Here is a 21,240-nt window from a genome sequence, read left to right as displayed (position 1 = left end):
CCGGGAGGTGTGTCTTGTTTGGGGGGTCCCGGTGCAGTCTGGGGTACTCTACCTGGGGTGGTTCTGCTCAGCCCTATATGGATGCCATTGGGCTGATGCTCTTGGGCCCAGGAGCACTTTCCGTTTGTCACCCTCTTTGAGCTCTGCAGTGTCTTCAGGGAGCCCCCACGGTTCTGGGAGGGACATTGTGCTGGATTGTGCTGGCGACACTAACACACACACGCACACACGCACGCACACACGTGGCAGTGTTCCGCAGGTGAGCAGCCGTCCTTAAGGGGGCAGTGTTCCCCGGCGTCCTGGGTGAGCCCCACGAGGGGACTGTTCCTTTGGTGCTCTCTGGCCACCAGGGCTTCGCTCCTTGCCTGCACCCTTGACATCGGGGCCTTGAGACCGTCCCCGAAGTGTGGATCTCCGCACAGAAGGGGCTTCTTTCCTGAAGACTCTTTCTCAGCCCCAGGTGAGGTGGATTCCTTGGCCAGGTCACCTACGCCGGGTGGGGGTGGCCGCGCCATTTCGGGTCGGGTATCAGCCAAGGTGGGTGTGCTGGGGATTCCGCTTTGGGGCCCTGCCGCCCTTACCCCGGGCACCTTGTCAGGGAGCAACGCTGCACCGCTGGGCTGCCGGCAGAATTGCTCGGCCTCGGGCCCAGGGAATCTGCAACCGTGGCCTTGGGCGCCTGGGTGTGAATCTGGGTGTGGGAAGGTTCCAGCAGCTCCTGGTGCTGGAAGTACTGGAAGAACTGGAAGGTGCCCTGCGAAGTCCCACTGGAATATCCGCTACCCTGCGGGGTGCGCAGCCCTCTGTTCTGTCTGCACTTGCATTTCTCTGCACATTGAGGAGGCTGAGGAGGGTTTGAGGGTTGTTCGGGACTTTTGCGCACACGCTGTTGGTGTGTTGGTACTTGAAGACGTGGCGAGATAGACATTCTTCATATTTCGGGGTTCCACTCGGTTTTTTAGATTTATATACATTTACGTATGTAAGTGCATAGGCAAAAAGAGAATTTTGAGTTTCCTATTCAAATCGCTGTTTTGCTTTTATAGCCCACCCCTCCCGAACTGGAGATTGAATTGGGGGGTGCCCCCCCACCACCAGAGGACACCTGCAGTCCTTTGTTTTGTATTGATTTTTAAGTTTGAGACAGGCTTTGGTTTCTTGGCCCTGGCAGCCTGAGCTTGGGATCCTCCTGCCTCAGCCATCCACGTGTCTGTGATTACAGGCCAGCGCCCACGCACCAGGACTTAATGTGGCCTTAGTGACTGAAATTCTCCTTTTCATTTTTCAGACTGGATTTTATGGTTGGTGTCTGCATTCTTTACAAACATATTGGGCTACCCCCAATCCACAAAGGCAACAAAGGCAACACCCTGCTCTTTCTCCCAGTAGGGTAGGGGTTTGCTGGTCTCCAAGAAGTGGGCTTGTTGAAAGGAGGTCTTGGGCCAAAGATGCAGCTCCACAGTGGAGCGCCCCCTCAGCCCGTGGGGAGCCTGGATTCCACCAGGAGTCTCAGACAAGTAGCCAGGGGAAAGACGACTCTTTTTCTCAGTGGTTCTCTGGCCCCAGTGTCATCAATCCAGCTATTTTTATTTCCAAATGTGTCGTGAGACTGTGTGCTGTTCCATTGGTGTATGTGGCTATCCTTGCTCCAGGATCAGGTTCTTGGGCCTACATTACCTTTTGTAGTAAGTCTGGTATGTGCCCTTTTTCTTAAAGGGTGTTTGGATTGTTTAAGACCTTTGCTTTCCATTTTTTATGATCAGATTGTCAGTTTGCAAAACTGACACGGTGAGATTTTAAATAAGATTGGCAGAACCATTCTGGGAAGAATTGACAAAGATTATTTTGTTTACTTGTTGGCTTGTTTCATCTTTCATTCTGTCTGGGGTACTGAACTCAGGGGGCTTTCCCACAGAGCCACATCCCCAGCCCACCCCTTTTAATGTTTCATCTGGAGACAGGGCCTCCCTAAGTTTCTCAGGGGCTTACGAATTTGCTGAGGCTGGCTTTGAACTTGAGATCCTCCTGCCTCAACCTCCCGAGCTGCTGGGATGCAGGCATGAGCTTTAATAAGGAGTCACCCCGTGTACCACAAGACCATTTGTCTCCACTCACCCAGCTCTCAGTTTCTCTCTGTGCTCTTTTCTCTTTGTGGAATGCCCCAGAACATCTCTCGTGAAATGTGCTCCTAGATTTTCAATGTCTGGGCACTGTTTTCAACACTGCCTTAAATTTTCTCTTCTGCTGATTCCATGCTGGTGGTTTTGGATGATTGTTTCTGGATCCAGGAACTTCCTACAATCACTTCCTACTTGCAATGGCTTATGTCCTTTTGAATATTCTACCTCTGTAGAATGTCTTTGGTGAATGATGGCAATTTCACTCTTCTACTTGAAGTAGAAGTGTACAGACACTGTAATAGTTATCTGGCTGTACTGCCCTTTTGGGGACCCACAACACATTATCGAATATGTGTAGACATCCTCATCTTGTTTACAAAATTTAGGGACAAATTGTGCAATATTTCACCTCTAATTTAGGTGTTTTCCATGATTTTTCTCCTTATTTGTATTGCATGGTTTTTGGGTTGTTTTCAGAGATGGGGAAAAAACTTTGATTAGGTTAAGGAAGTTTCCTTCAATTTTCAGTTACGGATCGTTTTTAATCATGATAGGAGTTGAACTTTTCACAAAACTTAAAAATGATCACTTCAGCTCCCTTTGTGTTCTGGTTGTTGTGGTGTTGTTGTTGTTAACGTGGTTAAGTGTGATTGGCTTGAGAGTGGGGACAAGTCTTGCCTTCCCGCCTTACACCCACCATGCCTTGATGTACATGCTTTCATCTCTCATTGCAGTGGGCGCTTACCTGTTTTTAGGGATTTCTTCAGTATTTTCAGGAGAGCTGTTGGCCCATGGTTTTCTTTGCTTCTAATGTCCCTGTTAGGTGTTGGCGTCAGGTTGACATTGGCCTCACAAAGTGAGCCAAAAACTTGCTCCTTTTTTCTACTTTACAAAGGAGTTTGTATAAGACACACGTCTCTCCTGAGCATTTGGAGGACTGATTTAGGAGAATTGGAAGGTATGAATTTTTCCTTTGTTTATTAATTTTTTATTTTGTTATAATTTCCATCATGACAGTAGAATGCATTTTTACCTTTAGATTGATCATACATAAATGGAGTATAATTTCTCACTCTTCTGCTTATGCATATCGTAGGATCACATTGGTCAGAATTTTTTCTTTATTCCAAAGTTTACCATCCCAGTGGCTCAAGGAGGCTGAGGCAGAAGGATCTCAAGTTCAAATCCAGCCTCAGCAACTTAGACCCCAAGCAACTCAGTGAGAGCTTGTCTCTAACTTACAAAGGGCAGAGGGCTGGGGATGTGGCTCAGGGCTACCCACGGTGGGTTCAATCCCTGGTACCAAGGAAAAAAATTACCAAACCCAAGAAACTTCAGGCTTTCTCTTTTACCTTGGGTTAACTTTTCCTGAGTTTTTAAAAAAGATTTTGTTTCTTTAATCTTCAAGTGTTATCTTTGTCATCTCATTTTTTTGAACGGTGAAATGATATTTTTCATATTCATCTCAACCTCTTCTTTTCCTTTGCTCCTGGATCAGTGGCTACATCTCCTTTTCCATTCTTAGCATGCTTTAACATAAGATTTTGCTCTTGTTTGTTTTCTTTTACAAACATGGAATGTTCCACAATTTGCGTGTCCTGCTTGCTCGAGGGCACTGCTCATCTGCCCTGCGACTCTCCAATTCTAGTGGACCTGCGGTCCCAGGGAGCACTAAGATGTTTGTTGCTTAGCGAGGCCCCAGATGTCTACACTTTGTTTGTGTTTAAAAGATGAACTTTGGCCTTGTTGGTCTTTGCGTTGTCCCTTTCTCATTGCATTTCATTAGTTTTGCTTCCCCTTAAGAAGTAAATTGGGGCTAGGGGTGTGACTCAGTGGTAGAACCCCTGCCTGCCAGTGCCAGGCCCTGGCTGCAATCGCAGCACCCTGCCCACCAAGAAAGTAAAGCTCTTCTATTTTCTTTGCATTGGGATTTCTTGGACTCCTCTTCTAACTTCCTAAGATGTCACAGCTTAGAGATTTTCAGAATATCTTTCTGCCACTCCCTCAAATTCCCTCCACCTTCGACATGACTGCATTCCACAGGTATTCTTATGTGACATATTCCTCAGAGCAGAGTGCATTTGTTGACTTCACTTTAATTAATAGTTTTGAGATGGGGTTTCAGCCTGTTGCCCACACTGGCCTCAGACTCACTGCTTAGGATAAAGTGGGAGGAGGAGAGAGGGGGAGAGAGAGAGAATATGACGTGTGTGTGTAAACGGTAGAGACTGTAAAGGCACACCCCAGTGTCCCATGGCTTCCAAGTAGGCTCCACCTCCATAACTTCCTACCACCAACCAGTAGTGTCCACGCTGAGGACCAAGCCTTTAGCCCACGGCTGACGACCCCAACCATAGAGCCCATGGGCTTGCCATGTCCCTGGCTGCAGGTGGAGTCCCTGGGAGGTGACGGTGCTGCTCAGTTTTCATACATTCACCAGACACTCAGCCTGATGTGCACCATTTTGGGTTCAAACATCAGTCTAGCAGTTTCCTGGGGCTTGGTAATTGCCACAAGTGTTGATTCACACTCAGAAATGTCACAGGAGCTTTCTGGATGCCCACGAATGCCCAGGATTGAGTGAGAAGCCTGGTACTGCTGGGCGGACTGCATTCCTCTTTCACACTATACCTGCTTCCTAGGTGCCTGCAAATTGCCACCGAACACAGCCCATGGCGCCTCACTCTATGGAGTTCAGTAATCCTCCATTTCCTTTCTTGCTTGCTGCCTCGCCTCTACACACCTCCTTGCTTCGCATGGTGTTCCTCCTCCGAGTCCAGAGAGGTTTGCTCAGCAGATGATATTTGGGGTGCAAGCTTGGGCCAGGACAAGGTGCCTCTGGGACAGTCCATCCCAACCAATGGGACTGAATCTTCCTAACCGCTGCATCTTCTCTTCCCAGAACTGTGGCTTTGCCGAATAGCCAGCTAAGGCATGGAAGGCGTTGGACCAAGTTATGCTGTGTGCATGGATGAGGATATGAAAAAGAATCCCATTCTGATGTAAAATTCTAATGCATCAGAAAAAGTAATTAAAATAAAATACAGAGTTCTTGGCTGTTATTAAACGGCCTCAGGAAAACAATTTCCTCCTCTTTGCATTCCTCTTTCATGGGTAATGTAAGTGACTCCGAAAGCGGTTGTCCTGCTTTTACTCTAGTAATGGTGGGGAGATTCTTGCGCTTCCCATGGATGGCAGGGTTTGGTCTTCTCTGTCACTGTCTCTCACCATTACCCGCCACCCACAGTCATGGGGCACACCCTAGCTTATCAGTGCCAACCCACGTACCTGACAAACTGCCTCTCGTATGAGAACAAGCAAGGGATTGCCCGCTCCAAAGAGGGGGTGCCCGGGACAGTGTGGCGTTCCCCAATGAGGTCATCAGGCATGTCCCCACGTGGTTGGTGACATGTGCTCGTTGCGCAGGCGTTGATTAACCATGTGCCGTGTGTGGCCCTGAGCAGCACCTTGCATGTTCTCATCCCCCTCGATCCCTCTGGACAGGCCTAAAATGAGGTGCCTTTTCTGAGAACAGTGTTTGTGGGGGTGTGGCCAAGCTTGGCCCACAGGTGAAGTCACATGGGGACACAAGAGCACGGTTCCTCATGCATGCAAGTCTCTTTGCAGTCTTGTGAGGGTCACATTTGCAATGAGCGGAATGTTTGTGCTGGTGTGTTTCAGGACACCATGGCTGACAAAGCAGATGAGTTCTCTGTAGGGCCTGAAAACGGAGGGAAACGTGCTGCAGAAGACAGGAGCCCTAGACCCTTCAAGCGGAAGCAGCCTCTGGTCCTGCAGCCAGTGCCAGAGGAAGGAGAGGGCGAACCCCATCTGGAGCGCTCCGCCAAGCCCCAGGGAGATGGTAATTGTGTCCTGGGTGGGTGGGCCAACCTGCAGTTTGCACGTGGAACGGAATGCCTGGGAGGCCAGGGGACTGTTGGGAGATGCTCAGGAGTCACAGCTTAAAGCAGCTTCCGCAGGCAGGACAGGACGGGGCAGCAGCCGTGGAGATGCAAGTGAAGCCCCTCTCTGCCCGGGCTCTGCTGTGGGTCGGGACGCAGCGTGCACCCAGTCTCCTTCACACTGCACCACAGGGGCTCCACCTCCTGCCTCCTCATGCCACCGAAACCAGGGTCAGAAGGCCAGCATGGGAGCCGCCACTGCCAGTCGTTTCTCAGCTGCATGTGGCCAAATCGTTCACTCGCTCCTTGGTGGGCACCTTGTGGGACTTCCATCCGCCCAATCTTGTTGCTTCTCCTCTTTGGTGGATCCCGATCTTTCTTGCATCTTTCTGCCTCTGCTTTCCTCTCCAATCTACCTTTGTGATGACTTTGCCCTGGTCTTCTACTCTACTCTGACATGATTGATCACCACCTGTTCTCATGCCTTTATCCCCTGCCATGTTGCTTTCCATGACGCCCCCTCCTCCCCCCACCCTCTCTCCTGCAGTGAGCGTGATGGTGTCGGCAGGGAAGCAATGGGCCCAAGCCATGTCCACCCTGGAAGTGTGTCCTCCACTTTCCCAAGCACTCAGAACCCAGCCTCAAGTCCTGACTGTGGGCCTCGGCCTCTCCTGGGTGCCTGTGGCCTGCTCCTCTCTCTCTGCCTCTGTCCTCCACTCCATGGTCCTCAGCAGGTCCCCCCTGTGACCCTTACCCTCACCCCCACTGCAGCCTGGCTCTGTCCCTCTGCATCTGTACGAGCCTGCTCTGTCTCCTCCTCAGGCTCTGCTCAGAGGACACCACCCAGAAGGCCCCGCCACCACCCTCAGCCCTGCAGGCTCCCTCTGCTGCTCCCTCTCATTCCCCTGCTCACTTCTTCCCCACAGCAGTGCAGCTGGGATGGCTTTGGGGCTCGCCATGCACTTCCTGTCTGACTTCCCATCACGCTGCAGGTTCCATCAGGGCAGGGACATTTTCTGTCTGTCGTCTTCACTGCTGATCCCCAGCTCCTGGCACCAAGGGGGCTGGTGTAGTTAGAGGTGCCACCCTTGAGGGCAGCAAATGCATTTTTCTGATACTGCAAGCATGGATGAGGAGGCTCCGTCCTCTTGACAGGGATCTCTGGTGATTGACTATGAATCACATCAGGCATCTTGACAGCATGTGAGACCTCCATCTTCTTGGCACCCAAAGTGCCTCCAGGGGACACAGAATCTTGAGTGCCAGCACTCTGTGGATGCTTTGCTGATAGATGTCCTGTCCCTGTGTCTCTACCTGCAGTCCTAGAGCCACAGTTGGGAGGTGCTTTTCCTGTCCTGTGTCCTGGAGTCCACCTTTCAGGTGCACGATTTCTCTGCTGCACCCACCTGCTCTGAGTAAGAGCGCAGCAGAACATGAGCACGCACATGTGCGTGTGGGGCGCTGAAGCCTGCCCGCCTCATAGCTGAGCCTCTCCATTTGGTTTCCAGGTGCTTCTGCCAGCCGTGGTGCCCATGAGGAGACCGTGGAAAGTGAATCCCCCACATTGGAAGGCTTTTTGTCCACCAGCATGGCAGCTGGCAGTGTTCTTCCCTTGTTTCCACTGGCTTCTCCAGCTGACGACTCTACTGGTCCCAGCAAGGCAGGGCTGCTTCTGGAAGCTGGTGGGGACCCACTGGGGGCAGCAATCACTAGCGGTGGCCCCTGTGCACCTGGTCGTGACGTTCCAGCCCTGCCCATGGTGGAGGTGGTGCCTGATCCGTTTCCACAGAGTTTTGATGAAATCAATGCTGGGATCAAACATCAGCTCATGAAGGAAGTTCGACAGTTTGGACGAAGTAAGTGGCGGGAGGATGTAGCAATGGAAACGCAGGAAGGCTCTGAGTCTGTGATTCGGAAGAGCTCGGAATAGGCCGAGTGCACTCGGCCTTTGCCCGAGTTGAGTCCTGGGTAATTTGGGACAGTTGCCCCCTCCTTGCTTACCATGTCCCCCTATACGTCCTGTCTTCTCTTTGATGCTTACCCCTTCCTGGAGTTCCTTTGGTGGCTGTGTGCAGGGATCTCCATGTCACCCTTTCTGTCCCCTCCAGTCCGTAACATTCTGGCCCAGAGGGCAGGATTAGTGAGGCCCACATCCTGCAAGACTGAGTTCTGTTTCTTCTTCATTTTGGGAAAGATTGAGTTGTTTTTACTATCTTCAGAGTATGAAAGGATCTTCAGGTTGCTGGAGCAAGTGCGAGGCTCTGCGGAAGTCAAGAAGCAGATTGTTGAGTTTACCATCAAGGAAGCAGCCAGGTGGGTGGAGCGAGGAACTGCTTGATCTCTTTCGGCATTTGGGCCGGGGCAGTGCCGGGTCGAGTGGTAGGGGACAGGGCCAGTCCGGCCAGAGCGTCTTGGGTCCTGCCCCCACTCACGCCCGGTTCAGGCTCGCTCTGTGTTGTTCAACTCGCCTCCTGTGAGTCCACTCACCCTCCCACGCCCACTTGGCCCAGCCGGCTCGCCATGGTCTGAGCCGGGTTCCGATCCCCAGTGGACACTCCTCATGCACCAGGGCCTCTCCCTGTGCATGCATCTTCCCTCCCCACCTAGACGGCGAGCGCCCTCTCTGTCTCCCATGGCGCCTCCACTTCCTGGCTTCTTTGGGATTCTGTTGGTTAATGGCCTGTGTCTTCATGTTCAGGTTTAAACGTCGAGACTTAATTAAGCAACTCGAGAAGGTGCTGGAGAAAACAGGTTCCCACAACTAAGATATCGCACCTGAACACACAATTCTGTCCTCGCGGTGATGAGTTAGAAAGGAGAACCAGTTTGCTGTGCTTGAGAATGGAGCAGCATGTACTGAAGTGTCCTGGCCTGTGTTACTCGAGAGGCTGGCCTTCCAGAGGCTGAGTCAAGGGGCCCGGCGTTTTGATGTTATGAGTTTCTGTTAATAAAAGTTGGCTTTTGCCCTCATTGTTTTGCAAGTCGTTTGTTTGTCTGTCACCCACCTGAGTGGGAGATGTTTTTAACTCTTCAGGCCAGATGCACCTTAGTCCTCGAGTGTCAGTCAGCTCTTCATCATTGTGACCCAAGAAGTACTTGGCAAGAACACCTAAGAGCAGAAGTTTAATTTGGTTTCACAGGTTCAGAGGCTCAGTCCATGGACAGCTAGCACCATGACTCTGGGCCTGAAGTGAGGCAGAACATCATGGTGGACGGCCATGGTGGAGGATAGTTGCTGTGTTCAGACAGCTGGAAAGCAGAGAGAGAGGGCGAGAGAGCGAGAATGCAAGGGGCCAGCAACAAAAGAGAAACCTGAAAGGCATGTTCCCTGGGCCCTGTTTCCTCCAGCTGTGCCCCACCTGCCTCCAGGTACCACCCGGTTAGTCCTTTCAATTCCTCCAGCAGCTGGATCAGCCCACGCTTAGGTCGCAGCTCTCGTAATCTAATCACCTCCCTCCTGCATCAGCACGGGTCTTTGGGGGGACCCTCATATTCAGGCCATAAGACCTCCTTTCTGAAGCAGGTCGCAGAGTGATGGCTGCTACTTATAACCATCTTCTGCACCACGTCTTTCTTAGTCCTGCAGCTCCACAGCAGGTCCCAGTGCTTGGTGTGGCAGGATGACATACAGCCTTCTTACAGAAGGGTCTATGCCATTTCATGTCCTGCTGAATTGTCATTTTCCATGATCTGTAAGCGCAGAACCCTTGAGTGCCAAGAGGACTCTAGGTCTTCCATGCATCTTCCTCCTTAGCCTCTGTTTAGCAGCATCCCAGTCCCCTGTGATGGCCAGGTTCTGTCACTCCACACATTTGGGAAACCTTCCTTTGCATCTGTGGATGGAAGGGGAAGAACAATCCATAGTGATGAACGTGCTGGATGACCCAGCTTCCATTTCTATGGAGCTGTTTTTGTATCCCCCTATGAAAAGGGATCCAATTCCAAAGGTCTGTAGTCTAGAAGAGCCGAGTTGTTGGGATGGGAAGTAACATGTGCTTCTGGGTACTCACTTGGAAGAGGAGACCTCACATTGCCTCTTTCTTTGCTGAAGATATGATTTTACCAGTGAGAGCAACAGGTCCTTATCACTGCTACTTGAAATAGAGCTTCAACTCCTTATGGGTTATCCTGACTCAACTCTCCAAAGTTCTGCCTCGAAGCTGGAACCATAATAGAGGTTTTACATGATCAAGGCAATATTCTTTTTAGTCAGCCACAATAGGATTTTAGTGAGTACAGGAAGTCATTGAATTCAAAGAGCATGTGTGCCAAATGGAAATTCTATTTAGTAATGGTGTGGGAAATACCATGATGTTGCAGAATGCACTTTCTCCTTCCATGAATGTTGATTTTCTCCAAATAATATGGTTGAGGAGGAAATTCCATGTACTTCATAAATGCCTATTGAAGCAAGTACAAAGAGCTGCCCTTGCCTTGATTCTTTCAGGCAGTTTCCAAAATAATCAGCCTGCCTCCCGGAAGCCCACAAATCACTGTGGAAGAAAGTTCATTTTTGGTTCCTCATTATTGGTCTCTTCTGATCATAGATTGTATAGTTAGCTGTGTCTGTGGTAGGACTCATCTTGGGCATGGAAGTTAATTTTTACAGATCCATGAATAACCTCCATCCTTGCCACTATCACCAAAATACACTATTATAGCATAAAAAAGGAGGTGTGCACTTAGGGAAGTATAGGTGTGGTCCTAGGATCTTAGAGTGTTTTTTTTTTAATTCCTACAACCTTACAAACTAGACTTTCCAGTAACCTGAATGAGCTTGCATATGTTCATCTCTGAGTCTCAGTTAATCATCAGCCTGGTTGATACCTTAACTTTCATCTTGTGAGAATGGAAGCTGAGGCATATGAAACCGTTTGTTTATATGATTTTGTTGCAGTAATTTTTTGTTGTTGCGGGTAGTTTTTTATACAGCAGTAGAAAACTGATACAGATAGTACCTGCATATTATGAAGTAACGACTGAAAACCAGGCATGATATTTTGTTTGTTCGCTTGATTTTCCGGCAAATTGATGACAGGGAATTACCCATAAGGGCACTGATAATGCCAGAAAACTCCTTTTTGCTGGATTAGCAAGATTTCAGATCACTTTTCATTTGGTCATAGTAGTACACAACTATAGGGTATATGTTACTACCAGAATCTAGTAGGCACTCATTGCTGCATCCCCTTTTAGTAGGAATAAGAAAGGCAAAATGGAGGAACTTGCTGTTTACCTTGCAAGTACTATCTTCATGTGCCTCAACCCAATTGATCACTAAAACTTTCACTTATTTGGAAGGCCCTGGTTTTGTGTGGGAATGATTTCTCACATTCTGCCTTGCAAGTGTGTTTCCAATGTGTCTGGGTTAATTCTTATTTCCTACTCACTCAGAATAATGTCATCAATGCAAAGGAATGGCGTCATGTGTATTGTAAGGAAAAAGTGATCAAGGCCCCTAAAGAAATATAAAACATAAGTCTAGAGAGTTGATATAAGCCTGAGGTAAAAAGTGATAGTGCTTGGTTCAAAGCACTTTTTATTTACTTGTGCTTTCTTCCTTGACCTCTGAGATGTTTATAAGTGTGCCATTTAATTTTGAAAGAGTTTACTTGTGAGGGTGGCATCCTATGTATCTTAAGGCGATTGATTTCTGATGTAATCAATCATGCAGGAAACACAGTCTGCATGATTTCAAATTAAGAAAAAGTAATGGAAATGCTCTTACATTGATTGTATTGGTTGTATACTGATCATATTGCATACTTCAAATATGTGCATGGTATTGTAATAAAATTTTACCTCAATAAAGTTATGAAAAAAGTGATAGTGCATTGCTGCCCTTTCCAACTGAAGCCACACTTTTCCTTTATCATAATTAGGTGCCCAGGAATGTGTTGATAACTAAACAAGGAACCACATATAGAGCAGCATCTGTGATTGAAATAATCATCTGCCCAAGATGATTGTAATCATTATCATTCACTATGATTTATGTTTTTTTGTACATGGCATAAAGATCACCCACCTGCATCTTTGAGATTCTTGATGATGTCACCAATTCCTATAATCCTCCTGGGAATGATGTGTTGCTTTTAGTTTACTGTAACTATGGGTAGACAGTTCTAGTGACTTACACTTGGCCTTTCCTACCATAACAGCCCTCACTCCACAGGTGAGCAAACAAAAGTGTGAAATCTGCCATTTTCTGAATGTTACCTTCTGAATCTGGGGACAGATAAGGGTGAATTCAGGGACCAACTGTGAGATGGATCTAAGGTAAAACCATGTGGATCATATGACCTCCATAAGCAACTATAGTGACCCATAACCCACAGTGAAATCTTGGTTCTCCAAAAGATAACTCTAGTTCAGACCCAGTATCAAATAATCCCTGAAAATTCTGATTGTTTCTGCAATGCACCATGCGTTAAACATTATTTCTGAATGTATTTGTGATGGTTCTGGTTTAGAATAGCATTTGAATCGGCAGACTCAGTAAAGTAGACTGCCCTCCCATCTTACACCATTTTGTGCTGCTATAAAAGAAAATATCCAGGACTGGGCAGTTTATTAAAAATAGAGATTTATTTCTTGCAGTTGTGGAGGCTGGGAAGTCCAAGGTCAAGTGGCTTACAGCTGATGAACACCTTCTTGCTGTGTCATAACATGGTAGATGGCATCAAATGGCTAGAGAGATCAAGAAAGAGTCAAACTTGCTTTTATAACAAACTCACTCTGGTGATAACCTTCTTCCACAATAATGACATTAATCTTTGTGTGGGTAGACCTCTTCAAGGTCCCACTTCTCAACATTCTTAGACTGGGGATTCAGTTTCTAACATATGAACTTTGAGGGACATATTCAAACCATAATTCCTTCCTGATGTGATTGGGCCATCCAATCCACTGAGGGTCTGGTGAGAACAGAAAACCAGGGGAAGGATGAATTCATTCCTTTTTTTCTTACCTGTCTGCCTGAGCAGGGAGGTTGGTATTCTTCTACCCATGGACTATGACTTATATCATAAGCTCCCAAAGTTCTCAGGCTTTCAGACTCAGACTGAATTACCTCACAAACTTGGCTGGGTCTCCAGCTTGAGGGACTATTCAGCATGCATAACTGCATAAACCAATTCTTAAAAAAAAACTCCTTCTTGGTGCACATCTGTAATCCCAGCAGCTCAGGAGGCCGAGGCAGGAGGATCACAAGTTCAAAGGCAGCCTCGGCAACTTAGTGAGACCCTAAGTAACTTGGTGAGACCCTGTCTCTAAATAAAATATGTAAGAAAAGGACTGGAGATGTTGCTCAGTGGTTAAGCACCCCTGGGTTTCAATCTCTGGTACAAGGAAAAGAAACACCTCCCTCTCTCCAATAATATATATGAATATAAGATTTTTATATGGATATGTCTTATTGAATCTACTTCTCTGGAGGACCTTAGGGAATAAACCTACCTTTTTATAATGCATCATTACACTAGTAATTGTCACAGTTCCATTTAGTGAAGGTTGGGAGAACAATAAACAGCATAATTATTTAACTATATTAGTAGAAATTCTTCCTCAAAGTCAAGTACACAGTAGTTTCTTACCAACAGAGCAGATCCACCACAGATCTCTGCAAAGATGCCTGGGTTCTGTGAAGTAATCCACCACTGCCTTGCTGAACATCATGTCCTCCAGGCCTACGGAGGTGAGTGAACAGTTCTTGCATGATCAGTTTCACTCTAGCATTGCAATCTCCTTAAGCATTCAGATCTCTTTGTGTGCACATCAAGTTCTTACATTTGCCTTTAATTTGGGCTCCTTTGGGACATTTTTCAGTTGACCAACCAAGTGAACTATGAGAAGTTTCCCTAACTTCTGAAATTAAGCCATTGAATCTAGATACTGTGCATAATATTTAGCATTGATATGAGCTCATATCAATGAATTTGGTGTCATTCAACATGAGTTTCTTTCTATCTTCACATTCAACCCTTAAGAACCATTCCCACACAAATTTTCCCACATTTTGTCTGTATGCATTAGTGAAAAAATCATTGATTTCTTCAGTGCATTCTATACCTCCACAAGGGTCAAAACTTTACCTCCCACTTTTTTGGTCTCTGGGAATTTGACGCTCATTAAAGATTTTTGAAGCAACAAGAGGTGGTGGTTCAGCAGTGCCCTGTAAGACCACTACTTCACATGGGTTCTTCAGATAATGGGGAAATAATCACCTCAGGCAGGAGTAGAATGTGTACTTCTACTGGCAAAAACACTTCACAAATTTTTTTAGGTATGGTGAGAACATTTAAAATCTCTAAGCAATTTTTAAGTATACTATACATTGTTATTATAATAAAGTATTATTAACTATAGTCATCAGGTTGCACAATAGATCTTTTGAACTTATTCCTCCTATCTAACTAAAATTTTCTATCTTTGACCACATCTGTGAATTCCCCCACTCCCAAGCCCTTGGCAACCACCATTGTCTCTGCTTTTATGAATTTTACTTTTTTGGACCCTACATGTGAGTGAGACCATGCAGTATTTGTCTTTCAACTAGCATGATGGCCTCCAGGTACAAACATATTGTGACAAAAGACAGAATTTCCTACTTTTTAAAGGATAAATAATACTCCATTGTGTATATACCACACTTTTTTATCCATTCATTTGTTGATGGGCATGTACGCTGACTCCACAACTTGGGTATTTCAAATAACTGCCACAATGAACATGAAAGTGTGGATATCTCTTCAAGATCCATATTTTTATCTCCTTTGAATATATACCCAGAAGTGGGATTGCTGGATCATAAGGTAGTTATATTTTCAGTTTTTTGAGGAATCTCCATACCATTTTTATAATAGCTATACTAATTTACATAACTACCAACAGTGAGCCCTTCTTTGAACATCCTTGGCAATATTCATTATTTCTTGTTTTGTTTTGTGTTTAATAACAGCAGTTCTGACAGGTACGAGGTGATATTTCATTGTGGTTCTACCAATTTTCATGATCCCGTTTATTTCCAATAAGTGCCCTAAGATTAACAGAAAGGACCCCCTGAGGGTCAAAATTCAATATCTGTTATAATTCACCAGATCAGATGATTAAGCTTTGGGTTTGGTTTTCCCAAATCTCAACACCACAGCTTCATAGCCATCCTGGAAAATCTCAGTCCCTTCATGTGGATTTTGATAGGGAATGTGAAGTATCTGATCACATCTTTTTCTTTCCCTGGTTCTCCCACATATTAAGAGTCAACCAGTCATCTATCTTTCTTATTTTTGCTACAGGGTTCCCAGGGAGCACCTAGTTGATCACCTAGACACTTGCATTCTGTAGATGATGGAATATAGGTATCTAAAATGTGATAATTTGATTAGAGATCCAAGATGGTGAACTAGGGGAGTCTGCATTCCTAGTAGCTTCATAACTTGGGATTCAAGCAGAGGAAATACTGTTTCTCTGTGAGGCAGTTGTTACTACCCACTGATCCCCTGCTCTTTACCCCATTGGTCCACTGTGATTACCCGCCACCTGCCAGCATATAGCCTACCTTTTGAGTGCAGATTGCTTACTGACCACCACTTATCATCCACCATTTGCCTGTTTGCCCACCTCTTGCCTGCCCATGGCCTGCCTTTCACCTACCCATTGCCCACCACCCAACAGCCACCCACCGATCATCCACCATTAACCTGCAGACCTGCGACAGACCACCAGCAGATCACCTGCTGCCTGCTGTTGCCTGGAAGTCCACTGTCACAGTATTCACAGGTTTGTCTACACATGGCTGCTGCCATCTTGGGACACCAGCTGGGGCCTGCAGGTTTGCTGCCCCAGCCACTGCCATCTTGGGGCATGGCCACCTCAGTCTCAGGACTCAGACAGGGGCCTGGAGATATGTTGGGGTACCTGCAGTTCCAGTTGCACCTGAGGTCTTTCTGCTTGGTGTGGTAGTGGCTGCCATCTGACTGTCTCTTTGCAGGGTCACTCCTTTGTGTGAGCACATCCCTGGGGGTCTCTCTGCAAGCTGAAAGGGCATTGAGATCTTGGGACTGCAGCAAGACAGGGCCTGGGGGAGCCGAAGGTCCATCAGATTGCAGCTGGGTTTGTGTGGGCCAGTCTGGGTCTGGCAAGCCTGTGGTGGAGACTAGGGGCAGTTCCCTGGTGGGAGCACAAGTTGAAGAAACTTGAGAAAACTGGGCTCTCTCCAGCTCAGTGAGTCCTGAGGTGTGCAGGGACAGAAGGGGTCAGCTACAACAGGTGGGAAGACTGTAAGAGGGTGTGAGGGCATCTTGCTATCAGCTCACCCACCCAATATGTCCAGCACCCACTGAACTGGAGCTAATACCAAACTTCAGACAACCCCACCAATCAGTGGAGAAGGGAAACTGAGAACATTTTTGAAAGCCAATGGAAGCAATCATTCAATTTTCCATTGAGACTTTCCTCCTTTTTTTCTTTTCTGCCCTCTCTCTCTCACAGCTCTGCCATCTTTTAATCCAAATATTTTTCATGCATCAATTTATTGAGGAATGGGATGTCTGAATAGTATATGACAGTTTTGTTGTGTATTCTTATATTTTTACTTTTTAAAAAAATATGTACATAGTTTTTTCTGTCACTTACCTCTCTGTATTCTCTTCCTCAATTCTCTCATACCACAGCCAACCTCTATTAAAAACCCTCATTCTTACCTCTATCTTCTCTCTCGGTCTCTCATAAAAATCACATCTTACACTACTTCTGTTCCCTCATTGTCCATCATTTGAAATGGTATACCCTTTTAGCAAACTTACTGTTTATACTGTAGACAATAATTGAACACTTTATTTCGGTTCATTGTGACAAAACAGTAAACACCTTAATAAGGAGTCATTTGGTTTAAGGTTGTATATCATTTGCATTGCATGCTGTCAATGTTGGTCTCCCACTTTAAGGTGAGGTACTAGAAGCCTTCAGTGACACTATGAGACTACAGGTTAGAATCTATACTGCCTCAGTTCCATACCACTAGATGAGAAGACACATGAACAACATGAACAAACAAGGGAACAAAATGACTCAAACAAACCAAGATGTTTCAACAATAGAATCCATAGATGACACTGTAGAAGAAATGTCAGAGAAGGAGTTTAGAAAACAGTGAGATTGATCTTTGAAATGAAGGATGGTATTGGAGAGAAAATACAGGAAGTGAAAGACCACTTCAATAAAGAGGCAGAGGTTATAAAAAGGAATCAAACAGAAATCTTCAAAATGAAGCAAACAATAAACCAAATTAAAAATTCCAATGGAAAGTATCACCAACAGAATAGACCACTTGGAAGACAGAACCTCAGATAATCAAGACAAAATATATACTCTTGAAAATAAAGTTACTACACAGAGAAGATGGTAAGAAACCATGAACAGAACTTCCAAGAAATATGGAATAACATGAAAAGACCAAATTTAATATTTATCAGAATAGATGAAGGCATAGACATACAAACCAAAGGAATGCACAATCTTTTCAATGACATATCAGAAAACTTCCATATTAAAGAATTAAATGGAAAATCAACTACAGGAGGCTTATAGGACCCTAAATGTACAAAATTACAGCAGACCCACACCAAGGCACATTATAATGAGAATGACTAACATACAGAATAAGGATAGAATTTTAAAGACTGTGAGAGAAAAAATAAAATTACATATAGGGGAAACCAGTTTGGATCTCACCTGATTTCTCAACTCATACACTCAATGCCAGAAGGTCCTGGAATAACATATATCAAACTCTGACAGAAAATGGATGCCAACCAAGGATTTTATATCCAGCAAAATTAAGCTTCAGATTTGAAGATGAAATTAAAGCCTTCCATGATAAACAAAAGTTAAAAGAATTCACTAGAAATCCTGCACTATAGAACATTCTCAGCAAAATATTCCATGAGAAGGACATTTAAAAAAATTGAAAACCAGCAAAGGGAGGAACTACACTAAAGGAAAGGTCAATCAAAGGAGAAACTAAGTCAAGTTAAAAACCAAAATTAAACCCAAATGACCAGGAATACAAATCATATCTCATTAATAACCCTGAATGTTAATGACCTAAATTCATCAATCAAAAGACTTAGACTTGAAGACTAGATTTTTAAAAAGACCCAACAATATGCTGCCTTCAAGAGACTCACTTCATAGGAAAGGACATCCACAGACTGAAGGTGAAAGGTTGGGAAAAAATATATCACTCACATGGATTGTGTAAACAAGCAGGGGTTTCCATCCTCATGTCAGACAAAGTGAAATTCAAACCAAACTTACTAAGAAGGGATAAAGAAGGACATTACATACTGCTTAAGGGAATCATACACCAACAAGACCTAACAATCGTAAATACATATGCCCCAAACAGTGGAGCATCTATGTACATCAAACAAACCCTTCTCAATTTCAAGAATCAAATAAACCATAACACAATAATACTGGGTGACTTTAACACACCTCTTTCACCACTGGATAGATCTTCCAAACAAAAACTAAACAAAGAAATTAGAGAATGAAACAATACAATCACTGATTTAGAATTAACGGACATATATAGAGTATTTCATCCATCATTGAGAGAATAAACTTCCTTCTCAGCAGCACATAGATCCTTCTCTAAAATAGACCATAAGTTATGCCACAAAGCAACTTTCAGCAAATAAATAAGTAGAAATACCACCCTGTATTCTATCAGATCATAATGGAATGAAACTAGAAATCAATGATAAAATAAAAAATAGAAGCTACTCCAACACCTGGAGACTAAATAGCATGGTACTGAATGATAAATGGATAAAAGAAGGAATCAAGGAGGGTATAAAAAATAAAAAATATTTAGAAGTAAATGAGGACACCAATACAACATATTGGAATCTCTGGGACGCTATGAAGACCGTGCTAAGAGGAAAGTTCATTGCATTGAGCTCATACATTAAAAGAATAAAAAGTCAGCAAAAAATGACCTACTATTACATCTCAAAACCCTAGAAAAAGAAGAACAAATGAACACCAAAAGCAGCAGAAGACAGTAAATAATTAAAATCAGAGCTGAAATTAATGAAATTGAAACAAAAGAAACAATTTAAAAATTGACAATACAAAAAGTTGGTTCTTTGAAAAAAATAAATAAAATTGATAAACCCTTAGCCACACTAACAAAGAGAAAGAGAGAGAAAACTCAAATTACTAAAATCCATGATGAAAAAGGAAATATCATGATGGGTACTATTGAAATACAAAAGATAATCAGAAACTACTTTGAAAATTTATACTCAAAAAAATAGAAAACTTGAAGATATCAACAAATTCCTAAAGACAAATAATCTACACGAACTGATATAGGAGGACATACATAATCTAAACAGATCAATTTCAAGCAAAGAAATAGAAGACACCATCAAAAACCTACCAACCAAGAAAAGCCCAGGACCAGATGAATTCTCAGCCAAGTTCTACAAGAACTTCAACGAAGAATTCACACCAATACTCCTCAAATTATTCCCTGAAATAGAAAAGGAGGGAACCCTTCCAAACTCATTCTATGAGGCTAGTATCACTCTGATACCAAAACCAGACAAAGACACACCAAGGACAGAAAACCTCAGACCAATATCAATGATGAACATAGACACAAACTTCTCAATAAAATTCTGGCAAATCACATACAAAACCATATTTAAAACAGAGCACCATGGTCAAGTGGGATTAATCCCAGGCATGCAAGCTTGTTTCAACATACAGAAATCAATAAACATAATACATTGCATCAATAGACTTAAAGACAAGAATCATATGATTATCTCAATAGATGCAGAGAAAGCATTTGACATAATACAGCACCTCTTCATGTTCAAAACACTACAAAAATTAGGGAGAGGAGCATTCCTCAACATTGTAAAACTATCTATGCTAAACCCAAGACCTACATCATTTTAAATGTAGAAAAATTGAAAGCATTCCCTCTAAGAACTGGAACAAGGCAGGGATGCCCTCTTTCACCACTTCTATTCAACATCATCCTTGAAACTCTAGCCAGAGCAATCAGACAGACGAAAGAAATTAAAGGAATACAAATAGGAAAAGAAGAATTCAAACTATCTCTATTTGCCTATGACAAGATTCTATATTTAGAAGATTCAAAAAATTTCACCAGAAAGCTTCTAGAACTCATAAAAGAATTCAGCAAAGTAGCAGTATATTAAATCAATACCCATAAATCAAATGCATTTCTATAACTAAGCAACAAATCCACTGGAAGAGAAATCAGGAAAACTATCCCATTAACAATAGCCTCAACAAAAATAAAATACCTGGAAATCAATCTAATGAAAGAGGTGAAAGACCTCTATAATGAAAATTACAGAATACTAAAGAAAGAAATTGAAGAAGATCTTAGAAGATGGAAAGATCTCCCATACTCTTTGATAGGCAGAATTAATATTGTCAAAATGGCCATACTATCTACAGTGCTATACAGATTCAATGCAATTCCTATTAAAATCCCAATGCTGTTCTTCATTGAAATATAAAAGGCAGTCATTAAATTCACTTGGAAAAATAATAGACCCAGAATAGCCAAGGCAATCCTTAGCAAGAAGAGTGAAGCAGGAGGCATCACAATACAAGACCTTAAACTATACTACAGAGAAATAGTAAAAACAAAACAAAACAAAACAAAAAACAGCATGGTATTAGCACCAAAACAGACATGTATACCAATAGTACAGAATAAAGGACATAGAGACAAACCCACATAAATACAGGTATCTCATATTAGACAAAGGAGCCAAAAACATACAATGGAGAAAAGATAGCCTATTCAATAAATGGTGCTGGGAAAACTGGAACTCTATATATAACAAAATGAAATTAAACCTCTATCTCTCACCCTGCACAGAAATCAACTCAAAGTTAGGCACTAGAATAGAGACTCTGTGTGTAATAGAAGAAAAAGTAGGGCCAAATCTTCGTCATGTCAGCTTAGGACCTGACTTCCATAACAAGACTCCTAAAGTGCAAGAAGCAAAATTAAGAATCAATAAATGGGATGAATTCAAACTAAAAAGCTTCTGCTCAGCAAAGGAAACAATAAATAACATGAAGAGAGAGTTTACAGAATGGGAAAAAATCTTTATCACATGTGCCTCAGATACAGCATTAATCTCCAGGATATATAAAGA

This window comes from Sciurus carolinensis, chromosome X (genome assembly GCF_902686445.1).
Source record: "Sciurus carolinensis chromosome X, mSciCar1.2, whole genome shotgun sequence".
Taxonomy (NCBI): Eukaryota; Metazoa; Chordata; class Mammalia; order Rodentia; family Sciuridae; genus Sciurus; species Sciurus carolinensis.
Note: the sequence above shows the minus strand (reverse complement) of the source record.